Genomic DNA, 16583 nt, shown 5'->3' on the forward strand with positions numbered 1-16583 from the left:
GGCTCCCTCCGCCGTCCCCGCTTGGCCCACGTCCCGCTCCCGCCAGGCCTTTGTCCGGGCGCAGAGCCACGGTGGCTTGGGGAGGGGATCGGGCGGGACTTGGTTCGCCATCCATGAGCTGACTGAGGTTCGCCATCCATGAGCTGACTGATTCTTGGATTCACTCTCACACTAACAAGCAGAATTTGAGAGCTGGACTCCTAGGGTTCAAATCCTGCCTCTGTTGTTCATTTGCTCTGTGACCTTGGGCTAGTTTCTTCACCTCCTTGGACTCAGATTCTCAGTCTGTAGAATGGGCCTAATGTGAATGCATAACAATCAAGGCTGTCTTCGAGTCTTAATAGCATTTAAAACCTCTGTCAAGTGTCTAGTCACAAAATAAAATTTGTTAGAGATTAGTCCCAGCTCCAATCCCTGGAACTCAAGGAGGAGCAGGTTGCTCTCCTGAATTCTAATATGTAAGATGGAAAATAAACAATCACAAAAAAAAACAAAACAAAACCCAACAACACCCCAATGACTCTCCATTGGTTTTCTGAGAATGTAAATCTTTGAAGAGACTGCCCACCTTTCTTCTTCGGAGTCGCTCGTGGATTCAAACAGCAGACTCCTAGGTTAGCAGCCTCCAGGGCTCCTTGGAAGATGGAAAAGGGAGGAGAGAAAAACTTCAGGAAATACTTGCCTTCAGAAAGGCCACCCAACAGGATGCAGGGAGGGGAGGAAGAGCAGGGGGAAAATGGATAGACAATGAACCCTACACTGGAATAGGTGGAGAAGAGGATTATCTGAAAGGAATGGATGATTAGACTTTGTTGTTGTTATGTGCCGTCACAAGCGACTCATAGCGACCCTGTGCACAACAGCTCTGAACCCTGCTCTATCCTGAGCCAACATTATCCTCTCTGACACAACTACCGCCATTACCCAAGTCATTGAATCAATCCATCTCATCCAGGATCTTTCTCTTGCGCGCAGTCCTTCCACCCTCCCAAGCATGATGTCCCTCTCCAAGGACTGGTCCCTCCTTGCAACATGCCCAAAGTATGTCAGACAGAGCTTCTGAATACTTGCCTCCAAGGAGCAGCCTGGTTTCACCCTCTCTAGGACAAACCTGTTTGTTCTCCTAGCAGTTCATGGTATATTCAACTCTTCTCCAGCACCATACCTCAAAGGCATCAATTCTTCTTCTATCATGCCTAGTCATTGTCCAGCTTTCTGATGCATAGCAGTAGGTGACTGCAAAGACTGATTACACTTCAGATATGTGACAATTGACAATATGGAACAAGACATGCATTAAAAAGTGAGTTGGGGGAGGAGAAAGGAAGAAAATGTGTATCAATGAATGAATGGAAGCCATCCTTTCTGTAAACTTTCACTAAAATCACAATTAAAAAAATAAAGTATTTTTAAGATTTTTTTAAATTTTATATTGGTTTGTTTACAAAGTTTGTATACATTGTGTTTCACACTATTCTTCAGTCACAGTGTATTTCATACAATATTCTCATGCATTGTTTTTTAAAAAAGTATTAAAGAACAGTTTTTAAAAAGCCACAAAGCAGAACAGGATGGGGGGGGGGGCTGTAGGATACTGCTTCTTAAAATATATGATTCTTGTGCTTTCTAAAAAATATTTGAATCAGGATAAATCTGAAAGAAAAAAGTAGATAACTTCATTTTACACACCAGTAATAGAGGGGAGACATGAGAGTCCAGAGTTAATGGACGAAACCCCTAACATCTGTCTTGGGCATATTTTTTGGAGCTGAAATAGAGGGTGGTTGGGACCCATTTGTTCTTTACAGTATCTTTGCATCACAGCACTGGCTGGGCACTGAGTCGCTTTTCAGAGATGTTGGCTGAACAAACAGAATAAAAGGACAAATCAGTAAATGGATAGGAAAGTAGAACCAGAGTTGTTTCCGACAAACCTTGCAGCTCCCTTCTGACTTGAAAGTACCTAGGGCTCCTTTCCACCTTGGGGGCAAAGTCAGCTTTTGAAAGAAGTCTGGAGTGTCCAGTCAGATACTTCCCAGCAGCTTTGATCTGGTTGGTGGGCAGTATGATAACAGCTTATTGGGAATCTATATTTTCATTCACCCTTCAGATTTCCTCACCAACCTTTACCACCTTCAGCCCCAGAGGCCAGCCTGCCTTAATAGGCTTCTGATCCTCTGGCTTACACTTGGTGTAAGAGGCAGGTGAGAGGCAGGAGAAAGAGAGAGGTCTCCGTATTTAGGTCCTAAACTCATTCCTGTCAGAGTTGCCTCCCCTCAGTGTTACTGCTCTGGCCAGCCAGCTTCCTCATGTGGCAGCTCTTACCATAAGGTCTCTCTCGAGATTCTGGGAACCACTTTTCTACAAAAGTTGGTAACAGTCATGTTGTTGCTACCCGTGAACACCTGTGGGTTCTGTATGCCCTGCGCACACCTTTGTGAACTGTCCCTTTACTAAGCTTTCCTTGCTGGCCCAATCTGAAGGCGGCATCTGTTTCCTGCTAGGGCATTCACTCAGAGAATTCCTGTAAGACACTTTCTTTTGAAGCACATGTGGTAGGCCTGGTGTTTCTGTCCCTCTCACCTCATCTGTAAATCATGCCTTCCTAATAAGGGAGAACTACAGAGCTGAGAGGCTAGAGGAAATTGGTGAATCAGTCAGCTTCCTCGCCTTTTCTATGAAGAGAGCCTGGGTCCACCTCCCAGGCCTGGTGTGGGGAAGAGAAACTTCCGACTCTCTGCAGCAGAAGCAGCTTTGCCTACCTTCTCCTCCTCCTTTCTCTTGATCCTCTGCATCTCTTACTTCCCCACCACTCAAGAGATTCTCAGAATGGCCTGCGGTATTTTTGGAGAATTGAATTGTTGGCTCATGGTATAATTTAGTTTCCTTGTTCAGACTGAAAAGATATATTTAGATCCTGCTTGGGAGAGCGGGAGGAACCAGGGTGGCACAGTGGATTAAGTACTGGGATATAGCTCAAAAGATCAGCAGTTCATATGCACCAGCAATTCTGAGGGAGAAAGATAAGACAGTCTGCTTCCATAGAGATTTACAGCCTTGGAAACTGTATAGGGCAGCTCACTGTGAGTCCAAATTGACTAAATGACTGTGGTGGTCTAGTGGCAAGAAGTTTCTCTGCGATCCCAAAGGCATATGGTTTGAATCCACCAGCTGCTCCAACAGATGTATGCACATCTGTTTATTTCTGTGTTGTTCACAATAGCAAAGCGATGAAAACAACCCAAGTGCCTATCAACAAACAAATGGATAGAAAACCTATGGTATATTCACACAATGGAATAGGAGAAGGCTGGAAAATCTTGTGTGCCACATCCTGACTCTGAAAACCTGCTAGAGAGTTAGTTATGAGTTAGTTCAAACTTCACAGCACACAACAATAAGAAGATGGCAGCTGATTAGTGTTTTGGTTTTGAGGGGAACTGAGAGTTATCTGCTAATAAAAATTTCAACTCAAACTCACTAGAATTGACTGGGATAGGGTGAGTTCCCAGGCACTAAGATTAACACTGACAGAGAAAGGACATTGAAAGAGAACTGCCAGAAGTTCAGCCTGAATTTGTGACACCAGGGATATCATTGCTGATGTCCAATTAATCCTGGTTGAATACCAGAAAAAGCAAATAATACCAGAAATGTCTATTTGTGTTTTCTTGATTACACAAAGGCATTTGATTGTGTGAATCAATATAAAAATTTGGCAAATATTGAGAATGGGAATCCCAGAACAGTTAATTATGCTTATGAGAAACCTATACCTAGACAAAGAGGCTGTTGTCTCAACAGAGCAAGGGAACGCTGTATGGTTTAAGATCAGAAAATGTGTTCACCAGGGTTGTATCCTTTCTTCATACCTATTCAATCTGTATGCTGAACGAATCACTCAAGAAACAGGACTCTAAGTTCAACAAAGCAGCGAACAAAAAATTGTGTTGTGGAGAGTTTGGAACCCTTATTCACTGTTGGTGGTAGTGTAAAATGGTGCAACCACTATAGAAGGTAGTTTGATGCTTTCTCAAAAAGTTGAAAATGGAAATACCGTTTGACCCAGCAATTGCATTACAGAGACTATACCCTTATAGAAAACATCGACATCCAAACTGATGTATGCACATACATGTTTATTGCTGCATCATTCACAATAGCAAAGAGAAGAAAACAACCCAAGTGCCCATGATATATATTTCACATTATGGAATACTATGCTGCACTGAAAAGAATGAACTCATAAAACACTACACGACATGGGTTATTCTGGAGGACATTATGCTGAGTGAAATATCTCAGTCACAAAAGAACAAACACTGCATAGTGCGACTCTTATATATCAGGACTGACATGGGCAGTTGGGAAGAAAATAGGAAAAGAGTGAATAGATAAGGAATACTGTGTTGGAATAGATGAAGGAAAGACCTGTTTAAAAGGAATATATGACTAAGCATCATATGTAAGACAAAAGTCCAGAATAAGAGGTACATTGCAAAGAGGACTGGGGAAAGGGAAAACACAGGGTAAGGGAGTAAATTGTGCAACAACAAATGAATATAAAAAAAAAAAAGAACGGGAACTGGGGGAGAGGGAAGGGAGGAAAATGTGCAAAAATGAGCAAATGAAAATCCAACTTTTCTGTAAACTTTCATAAAAATCACAATTTAAAAAAAAGAAGCTGGACTCTATGAAGAAGAATGTGGCATCAGAGGAAGACTCATCAACCACCTGCGTTATGCAGATGACACAATCATGCTTGCTCAAAGTGAGGAGAACTGAAATGTTTGTGCAGAAGAACAAGGACTATGTGGATTGCATCTCAACAACAAGAAGACAAAAATTCTTACCACTGGACCAGTAGGCAACATGATAGACGGAGGAAAAAATTGAAATGATCAATGATTTCAGCTTATTTAGATACACAATCAACACCACCAGCCATCACCATAATATTTGCTGAGGTGTGTATAGGGGCCTGTTACTGTGCTGCAGTGCTTTCTATATACATTATCTATACAGATAGAGTGATTGATAGGAGTTGCATACTGTCCTTTCCATTTTCCTAATGAGAAAAAGGAACCTAAGTGAAGTCTTGCTTAAGATCACAAAGCTTCTACAGAGTAGATATTTGAAGCTCTGTATTCAACAATAGATCTGTTTCCAGCTTTCTACTCAGTCCCTTAACCAGCTTGTGACCCTGAGCCAGTCATCTGACCTCACTGCACCTCCATCTCCTTGACTGAAAAATAGAGATAAGAAAAATGGGGATAAGGCACTGACTTCATGGGCTTGTCCTGAAATTGATGGAGACAACACATATGTCAGATAACCACCACCCATCTGTCAGTTTCTTGCATGTTCTTAAGATGTTGAAAGTTGTGCCCCCAGAATTTCAAATACCAGCAAGGAGATTCAGGGTGGGCAACTTTCAGATTAAGACAGATTAAGTTGAAAACCCTGATGGATCTACTTTCAAAAAGTGATAAGTGGTTTCCAGTCTGTGAAAATCATGTGGATCACAAGAGAATGTGTTTTGTTGTCGTTAGGTGCTGTGGAACCGACTCCAATTCATGTTGTTGTTATTAGGTGCTGTCAAGTTCAGTACAACTCATAGTGACCTTATGAAGAGCTGACCTGAACCCTAGCCTATACCATCCTCTTCATGTCTGAGACACTTGAGCTCGTTGCTGAAGTCACTGTGTCAATCCATCTCATTGGAGATCTTCCACTTCTTTGGTGACCCTCAATTTTCCAAACGTAATGTCCCTTTCTAAGGAATAGCCTCATCCAGCTCCATGTCCAAAGTATGAAAGACAAAGCTTCACCATCTTTTCCTCCAAGGGGCACTCTGGCTGCACTTTCCCCAAGACATATCGGCTTGTTCTTTTGGCAGTTCATGCGATATTCGGTACTCTTCTCCAGCATCAAAACTCAAAGACATCAATTTTTCTGTTATCCTTAGTCATTGTCCATCTCGCGGATGTGTAGCAAGTGATTGAGAAGACTATGGCCTGAATCAGGCATGCCTTAGTCTTCAAATTGACATCATTGCTCCTCAGTAATTTTGAGAGGTCCCTGACAGTAGACTTGCTCAAAGTAATACATCTCCTGATTTCCTGACTGCTGGTATCAAGAGTATTGATTATTGATCCAAGCGAGATGAAATAATTGACAACTTCAATCCTTTCTCCATCTATCATAGTGTTGACTGTTGGCCTTGATGTGAGAACATTTGTTTTCTTGATGTTAAGATGTATTCTATACTAAAGGCTATAGTCCTTGATCTTTTAGAGCAAGCTTCTCATATGCTCCTTATTTTCAGCAGTCAAAGTTGTGTCTTCACATCAAGTCGCTGATGAGTCTTTTTCCTATCCTTATGTTACATTCTTCTTCTTAGAATCCAGCTTTGTGAATTATTTGTTCAGCATGCAGATTAAGTATTGATATTAGGTGTCATCGAGTTGAGCACGACTCATAGTAACCCCATGAACAAAAGATCTGAATCCTGTTCTATCCTGCACCATCCTTACACTTCCTGACACACAAGAGCCCATTGAAGCAGTTCCCATGTCAATCCACCTGGTTGAGGGTCTTCCTCTCCTTTACCGACCGACCCTCCATCTTTCCCATCATTATGTCCTTCTCTAAGGAGTAGCACCTCCTAGCAACACGCCCAAAGTATGTGAGGTGCCAAAGAGCACTCCAGCTGCACCCTCTCCAAGACATTTGTGTTCATTCTCCTGGCTGTCCGTGAGATCTTCAGTGCTCAAAGGCATCACAACACCACAGCTCAAAGGCATCAATTCTTTTTCTGTCATCCTTTTTGTCCAGGTCTCGTGTGCATAGACTATGGCCTTAATCAGATGCACCTTAGTCCTCAAATTGACATCACTACTCCTCAATAATTTGGAAAGGTCCCTAATTGCAGAATTTCCCAGTGCAATGCATCTCCTTATTTACTGACTGCTCGTATCAAGGGTGTTAATTATGGATCCAAGCAAGATGAAGCTGTTGACAGTTTCAATCTCCTTTTCATCCATCATGACACTGCCTATTGGTCCAATGCTAAGAATCTTTGTTTTCTTGATATTGAGAAGCATTCCATACTGAAGGCTGCATTTCTTGATCTTCTGCAACAAGTACCTCAAGTCCTCCTCACTTTCAGTAAACAACGTTGTGTCATCGGCATAACGCAGGTTATTGATGAATCTCCCTCCAATCCTGATGCCACATTCCTCTTCATAAAGAGGATATCCAGTTCCTCAGATAATTTGCTCAGCATATAGATTTGAATAGGTATGGAAACAGAATACAACTCTGATGCACTCCCTTCCCAATTCAAAGCCATGAAGTGCTCCCCTGCTCTATTCTCACAACAGCCTCCTGATCCAGGTTTATATAGGTTCCATATGAACACAATCGAGTGCTCTGGGATTTTCATTCTTCTCAATGTCAGCCAAAACTTGTCATGATTCACACATTCGAATGCCTTTGCATAGTCAATAAAGCACAAATAGACATTCGCCTGGTATTCCTTGCTTTCAACCAGGATCCATCTGACATCAGCAATGATATCCCTGGTGCCATGGCCTCTTCTAAATCTAGATTGTATAGGTATGGATAAAGGATACGACCCTTATGCGCACCCTTCCTGATTTTAAACCATTGTTTCCTTGCTCCGTTCAGACCTCTTCTTGGTCTAAGTATAGGTTTTGTATGAGCACAATTAACTGTTGTGTTCTGGGATTCCCATTCGTCTCAATGTTAGTCATAATATGATTCATGCAGAAAAATGCCTTTGCATAGTCAATAAAACAAATAGACATTCTTCTTGCAGAATTACCTGATTGAAGTTACAGATTGAAACTGTGTCCTAGTTTGTGCCATTATGATCCTGTGAATCATGAGAACATATAAGAGAACATTAAGTGTACATATTCGAGATATTGCCTTATACATTGCAGAGAGATGAGGCCTGTAACCTAGAAGTACACAGTGGCCAAAACAATGGCCTCAAGCATATTATTGCCCATGAAGATGGTATACAACCAGGCAAAGTTTTGTTCTGTTGCACAGGGCAGTTAACAACAGTGAGATGAAAGCACCTAACGTTTCCCTCTAACCTGAATTCAAATCCCAAAACTAATTTTAATCCTACTTTCCCCGTAAGCAAATGCATTTGATAGTGTAGATCATAACAATCTATGGCTGACGTTGAGAATAATGGGAGTCTCCAAATACTTAACTGTGCTCGTGAGAAATCTATACCTAGATCATGAAGCTGTTGTTTGAATGAAGAAAGGGAACATAGCAAAGTTCAAGACTGTGGTTTAAAATCCCTGTGCCAAGCATGTATCCTTTCTCCATGCCTATTCAATCTGTATGCTTAGCAAATAACTAGTGATGCTGGACTCTATGAAGAGGAATGTAGTTTCAGCATCAGAGGAAGACTCATTAATAACCTACATTATGCAGATGACACAAGGTTGCTTGCTGAAAGTGAGGAGGACTTGAAATGCTTGCTGCAGAAGATCAAACACTATAGCCTTTGATATGGATTACATCTCAACATTAAGAATAAAACAGAAGTCCTCACCACAGTGCCAACAGACAGCATGATAGATGGAGAAAGGACTGAAGCTGTCAATGATTTCTTCTTTTTTGGACCATCAACACCCTTGGGACCAGCAGTCAGGCGATCAGGGGACCTATTGCATTGGGAAAGTCTGCTGTCAGGGATCTTTCCAAAATACTCAAGAGGAATGTTGTCAACATGAAGACTAAATGCCATTCAGTCGTTTCAAGCACTTTTCAATCACTTGCTATGCATTGGAGAGCTGGACAATGAATAAGGATGATAGAAGAATAAATGCCTTTGAGTTGTGGTGCTGGAGAAGAGAATTGAGTATCCTCTGGACTGTCAAAAGAACAAACGGACATGTCTTATAAAAAAAATCAGCCAGAGTGTTCCTTGGTGGCAATGATGATGAGGCTCCATCTCTCATACTGGACATGTTGCTAGGAGAGGCTATTTCTTGAAAAGGGTTATCACACTTGGTCAGCATGAGAGAGGAAGATCCCCAGTAAGATGGCTTGACACAGTGACTGCAGGAATAAGTTCAAGTGTGTCAGAGAGGATGAGGATAGCACAGGATAGGACAAGGTTCAGCTCTGTTGTTCATAGGACTTTTATGAGTCATACTGAACTTGATGGCACCTAACAATAACAACTTCCCTTAGCTGCAATCAATCCTTCCAAACCCTCACTTTTTCTTCAGCCTCTAGTTGTGTGCCCAGTCTCAAGAAATGAGACAAGAAATGACTTGTTATCTCCAGGGGGAAATATATTCTCTTTTTAACTATCTATATACCTTGACTATGCAAAGGCGTTCGACTGTGTGGATCATAACAAACTGTGGCTGACTCTGAGAAGAATGGGAATCCCAGAACATTTGAACATTCTAATGCAAAATCTATACTTGGACCAGGAGGCAGATGTCAGAACAGAGCAAGGGAACACTGCATGGTTCAAAATTGGGAAGGGCATACGCCAGGGATGCCTCCTGTCTCCATCCCTTTTCAACATGTATGCAGAGCAGATTATCCGAGAGGCTGGGCTCTATGAGGAGAAATGTGGGGTCAAGATTGGTGGACGATCTGTCAACAGATGACACAACCCTGCTTGCTGAAACTGAGGAGGACCTGAAGCACCTGCTGCAGAGTGTCAAGGACTGCAGCCTCCAATATGGACTGAGGCTCAATGTCAAGAAGATAAAGATTCTTATCCCTGGACAATCGGCAGCATCAGGATGGATGGTGAAGAGACTGAGATTGTTCACAGCTTTAGTTTGCTTGGCTCCACGGTCAACACTCTCAGCACCAGTAGCCAGGAAATTAAAAGACACATTGCCATGGGAAAGTCTGCTGTTAGGGACCTCTCCAAAGTGCTGAAGAGCAATGGTGTCTCTCTGGAGATTAAGGTGCATATGATACAGGCCATGGTCTTTGCAATCACTTGTTATGCATCAGAGAGTTGGACAATGACTAAGGAGGATAGAAGGAGAATTGGTGCCTTTCAACTGTGGTGCTGGAGAAGAGTATTGAGGGTATCATGGACTGCTAGGAAAACAAAACAGATTCATCCTGGAAAGGGTTAAACCAGGCGGCTCCTTGGAGGCAAGGATTCTGAGGCTCCGTCTAACATACTTTGGACATGTTGTGAGGAGAGACCGGTCCTTGGATAAGGACATGATGCTTGGGAGGGTGGAGGGACAGTGCAAGAGGGGAAAGGTCCTCTATGAGGTGGATTGATTCAGTGACTGGGATAATCGGGATGGGAGTGTCAGAGACAGTGCGATTGGCACAGGACAGAGCAGAGTCTAGGGCTGTTGTACATAGGGTCCTATGAGTCGTAAGCGACTTGATGGCACATAACAACAACATATACCTTGGTTTAAATGGTTCATTTCCTATTCAACTTCTTATTCAGCTTTCAAAGCCCAGCTTGAGTATCACTTCCTCCAGGAAGCCCTCCACCCCCTGGACACTTAATTGCCTTTCCAACTACCATCATGCCTTGTTGCAGTCATCAGTTCTGCCTTCTTGCATACCTGACTCCTTTGCCAGATCCCTCCCAAGCTCCTCTGGCACTGGAAAGGGCCTTATTTGTCTCAGAATCTCAGGCATCCGGCACAGGACAGCAGACAGAGGCCCCAGGGAAATGCTTGTGGGATGAATGAGCCCATCTCAGTCTCTCAGATCTCTGGGGCCTGAGGCTGAGCTTGCCTTCTCCCTGCATGTTCCCCTGAGACCTGTCTCTCCCTGATTTCCTCAAGGACTGGCATTTTCTCTACTTGCTGTGTGGCGGCGAGAGGGTGGAGAAGCGGGGAAATATGCTGTCTCAGCTGACTATTACGCTAAATTCCTCTTTTAGAATTGCGTTTTGCAAGCTCAAGATCTGCAGACCATAGAAAATCCTCCAGGTGCCTGGCTGGGGCAAGCGGACCGCGGAACTCCATATGGCGCATTTATTAGGAGGGAGGACAGTGTGTTTGATGGGCGTGGCGACCGTCAGCCTGAATTAGGTCCTGGTCTTTTTGTGAGTTCCGTGTCTGCCTAGCTGGCTGACTGCCATTCTGCGAAGAACAAGTACCCAAGACAGACAGCCCAGCCTCGCCCTCTACCTCTATCAAAGGCCTCTGAGAAGGTATAGGCTTCTCTCCAGAGCAAAGCCAGGGGAATTGGGAAAAGACTTTGCCTTGAGACAGATGTCAGATTGGCTGGAATAACAGGATGAATGTGGCTAACAAGGACAAGCCTGTGAACACTTAGTGGCCTGTCCCAACTGGTCCCTTGGAAGCATTGTGGACCATAAGGACTCAAGGCTTCAATTCATCGCCAAGTACCCAGGCTGCAGGGCAGATCCTGGGTTTGGATGGGGGTGTGAAAGAATTGGGGTTCAAGCCATGTTACATCTTGAGAGGAGGGAGAAAGAGATCTAAGCTTCCTCCTTTCAACAGTATCTTTTCCTAGGTGTCCAATTCTTCCTTAAATGAAGCTCTCTTTATGGCCCTCACTGGGTCCCACGACTCACAAGTGAAATTCATAAGCTTTATTCAGGTTGTCATTCGAGACCACCACGAACTCTTCCTGTCAGTACTGCTTTCTTGTCTACCTGCTTTTAATTAATCAGGTGCCATTGAGTCAACTCAGTGACCCTGTGAACAACAGATCTGAACTTTGCCCTGTGACCACCTACCACATTCTCAAAGTTCATTGCTACAATTATGTGTCAAAGCACCGAGTTGATGGTCTTCCTCTTTTTTCTCTGACACACCACTGTTCCTAGCATGGCGTCTTCTCCAAGGATGGCCCCCTCCTGACAACATGTCTAAAGTATGTAAGGTGAAGTTTCATCATCTTTGCCTCTAAGGAGCAGCCTGGTTGCACTTCTACCAAGACAGACTTGTTTTTCTTCTGGCAGTCCATGAGATAGTCAGTACTACTCTGCAGTGCAATTCAAAGGCATCGATTCTTCTGCCACCTTTATTCAGTGCCCAACTTTCAGAATCATATAAAGCAATTGAAAATACTGTGCCTTAAGTCAGACACGCCTTAATTTTAAATTGACATGCTTGTTCTTGAGCACTTTGGAGAGGCCCTTTTCAGCAGATTTTCCCAGTGCAAAGTGCCTTTGTGTTTCTTGACTGCTGTTGCCATGTGTACTGATTGTGGATCTTAGTAAAAGCAATATTTGCCAACTTGAAATTTTTCTCCATTTTCATGATATTCCTTATTGGTTTAGTGATGAGGTATTTTGTTTTCTTGAGGTTAAGATGTAATCCATATTAAAAACTGTAGTCCTTAATCTGCAGTAGATGCTTCAAATCTTCTCCACTTTCTGCTTTGTCAGATTATCATCTGCATAAAGCAGGCTGTTGATAAGGCTTCCTCCAATCCTGATCCATTCTTTTTCACATAGCCCAACTTCTAGAATTATATGCTCAGCATACAAGTTGAATAGGTGTGGAGAAAGGATACAACTCTGACACACACAGTTTCTGATTTTAAACCATAGAGTATTCCCTTGCTATGTTCAGACAATTGCTTCTTGGCCTATGTATAGGTTTATCATGAGCACAATTAAGTGTTCTGGGATTTCCATTATTATCAATGTTATTCAAAATTTGTTGTAATCTAAACAATCAACTGTCTTTGCATAGTCATTTAGACATGGATAAATATATTTTTGATACTTACTTAGTGTTTTCAAATTGTGTATAGATCTACCTTTCTCTTCTGTACTTTGTTAATTTATATTTCTTTCTTTTATTGGGTAGCTTCCAGATATGTTGTCAGGAGGATGTTATATTGTTGATTCCTGTCGAGTTGAGCACAATTCATAGTTACCTGAAGCCTTTCTATAACTATCGTCATTTGTCGAAGTTTATAGAGTTTCCGGAGGCATATTGTTTAGGAAGCAGATGCCACTCCTGCTTCAAAGCTTGTCATAAACTGGGAGCTCCACCAAACACTGTCCACCATGGGTAACCATTATGATATTTGACATCCCAATGACACAAGGTTCAGCATCATAGCAACCCCAGGTTACCTCAGTGCAGCATATTGACAGAAGAGTGCTATACCCCTTAGAAGAATGTTTCTCCAAAATATAACAACAACCAAGTTTTAAATACAAAGGCCCTCCCCAAGAGATCTTATTGGCTCTAAAGATGAGATTTTTTTAAAAAACAACCAATATAGTATATTTGTGTTGTTATGTGCTGTTGAGTCACTGGTGACATATAGTGACCCTATGTACAGCAGCTCTGAACCCTTCCCTGTCTTGAGCTAGTCTCACTAATTCCAACACACCAACCTCCATTGCTCCGATACCGTAACAATCCATCTCATCTGGGGTCTTCCTATCCTGTGCTGTCACTCCACCTTTCCGAGCATGATGTCCTTCCCCAAAGACCAGTCTCTCTCGGCCTTGTGCCTAAAGTATGTGAGATGGAGCTTCAAAATCCGAGTCTCCAAGGAGAGACTCCTTGGATAAGGATATCATACTTGCAAAGGTAGAGATCAATGTAGGAGAATAAGACGCTTTAAAAGATGAATTGACACAAGGACTGTAACAATGGCCTTGGATATATCAGAGATAATGAGGACGGCATAGGAAAGTGCAAGGCTCAGATCCACTGTTTATAGTTTCTCTGAGTCTTACTTGACAGGATCGAACAACAACCACCACCACCAGAAATTTCTCTCCAAATAAGATGTTCTGAGTGATAGGATAACATCTATGTGCAAACAAGGAAGACTCATTAGCACAACTATTATTCAAATATACACTCCTACATCTAGAGCCAAAGAAGAAGAATTTGAGAATTTTTATCAAATCTTGCAGTCCAAAATTGACAGAACATGCAATTAAGGTGCATTAATGATAATTGGTGACTGGAATGCAAAAGTGGGAAACAGTGAAGAAGGAACAGTAGCTGGAAAATATGGTCTTGGTGATACAAACGAAGCTGGAAATAGAATGATTGTGCTTTGTATTTACAATGATTTATTCACTACAAATACATTTTTAAAAAGACACACATGTGGCTTTACAGTCTCACTTTATAGGCTGCATAAGAATCAGATCGACTATATTTATGGAAGAAATCTTTAGAGACGCTCAATACTAGCAGTCGAAACTAAGCCAGGGGTGGATTGTGGGTCAGATCATCAATTACTCATATGCAAATTTAAATTGAGGCCAAAGAAAATGAAAATAAGTCCACAGGAACCAAGATATGATCTTGAATCAGTTCCATCTGAATTTCAAGATCATTTTAGGAATAAACTTGAGGCATTGAACACCAATGATGGAAGATCAGATGAATTGTGGGATGATATCACCCATGAAGAAAGCAAACACAGAGGAGGGAGACTAAAACCTGAAACGGATGTCAGAAGAGACTCTAAAAATTGTACTGGGGCACCAAAAAGCCAAAACAAAGGGAAAATACACCGAAGTAAAAGAGATGAGCTGATGTCAAAGGTCAGCTCTAGAGGACAAAGAAAATGTTACAATGGAATGTGCAGAGGACTGGAATAGGAGAAGAAAAAGAGAAGAACTCACTTTGCATTTCTCAAGCAGAGAGACCTGAAAATCAAATTTAAATCTAGTATCACAATATTGAAAGATACTATGGGCAATATATTGAATGACCCAGAAAGCATTGAAAGAAGATAGAAGAAATACACAGAATCACTGCACCAAAAAGAACTGATTGACAGTAAAAATTTTCAGGAAGTACCAAATGAACAGGAACCAATGGTAATGAAGGAGAAAGTAAGTGGAAGCTGCATTGGCAAAAAATCCCAGGAACTGATGGTATACCAACTGACTTGTTTCAATTAACAGATGCAGCCTGGGATGCATTCACCAGTTTATGCCAGGAAATTTGGAGGACAACTGTCTGGCCAACAGATTGGAAGATGTCCATGTTTGTTTCCATTCCCAAAAAAAGGTGATCCAACTGAGTGTGGAAACTATTGAATAATATCATGAATATCATGTACAAGCAAAATACTGCTGAAGATCATTTAAAAAAAGCTAGAATAGTACATAGATTGGGAACTGCCAGAAGATCAAAGCAGGATTTAGAAGAAGCCATGGCACCAGGGATATCATTAACTCATGGCAGCTGGATCCTGACTGAAAGTAAAGAATACTAGAATGGCTATTAATGCTTTGTTCACTATGGAAAAGAATTTGACTGTGTGGATTATAAGAAGTTGTTGCTGACATTGAGAAGAATGGGAATCCCATGGCACTTAATTGTACTCATGCAAAACCTATACCTGGACCAGGGAACACTGTATGGTTTAAAATTAAGAATTTTAATTTGCATGCTGAGCAAATTATTCAAGAAGTTGGATTCTGTGAAGAGTAATGTGGCATCAGGATTAGAGGGATACTCTTCAATAACCTGCGTTATGCAGATGACACAACCTTGTTTGCTGAAAGTGAGGTGGACTTGAAGTAGTTGTTGCACAAGATCAAGGAATGCAGCCTTCGATATGAACTGCATTTCAATGTCAAGAAAGCAAATATTCTTACCACTGGACTGATAGGCAACATGGTGGATGGAAAGGAGATTGAAACTGTCAACAACTTCATCTAGCTTAGATCTACAATTAACACCCTTGGTATCAGCAGAAACACAACTGCACTGGGGAAATCTGCAATTAGAGACCTCTCCAAATGTTTGAGAAGTAAAGACGTCAGTTTGAGGACTATAAAGCATCTGATTTAGGCCATAGTCTTTCTGATCATTTGCAATGCATCTGAGAGCTGGACAATGAGTAAGGACGACAGAAAAGTAATTGATGTCTTTGGGCTGTGGTGTAGAAGAGCACTGAACATCCCATGGACGGCCAGGACAACAAACTATGTCTTGGAAAGGGTGCAGCCGGAGTGTTCTTTGGAGGTAAGAATGATGAGGCTTCACCTCACACACTTTAGGCATGTTGCTAGGAGGACATGATGCTGGGAAGGATGGAGCATCAGTGAAGGAGAGGAAGACCCTTGACCAGGTAGACTGACGTGGTGACTACTGCAATGGGCCCTAGTGTGTCAGGAAGTGTAAGGATGGTGCAGGATAGAACTGGGTTCAGATCTGTTGTTCATAGATTCACTGTGTATGGTACTCAGCTTGACAGTACCTAACAACAACAACAACAACAACTTTGAGCTGTTACGTGAAGGGTTGGCACCTGGAGTCCACCAGGAAAAGATGAACAGTAGTCTCTCAAAAATATTAACTTCTTCCAAAATTCAATGGAAAATTGCTGAGAGTTACAACTGACTTCTATGGCAGGGTTGGTATTTTTTTTTAATTAATATTTTTTTTATTGGGAAAAACATATAGGGGGTACAAGGAGGTGAGGGTTGGGGGCAGAAGGGTGAAGATGGGCCAGGATGCAGTTGCAGAGCTGCACAGTTTGGTCGGTGGGGGGAGCAGGTGAAGGAAATGATGAGGGTCCAGTGGGGACCAGATGCTACAGAGGAATGACAAGCA

Source organism: Elephantulus edwardii, unplaced genomic scaffold (genome assembly GCF_000299155.1).
Source record: "Elephantulus edwardii isolate Elephantulus edwardi_28Jun2011 unplaced genomic scaffold, EleEdw1.0 scaffold00033, whole genome shotgun sequence".
Taxonomy (NCBI): Eukaryota; Metazoa; Chordata; class Mammalia; order Macroscelidea; family Macroscelididae; genus Elephantulus; species Elephantulus edwardii.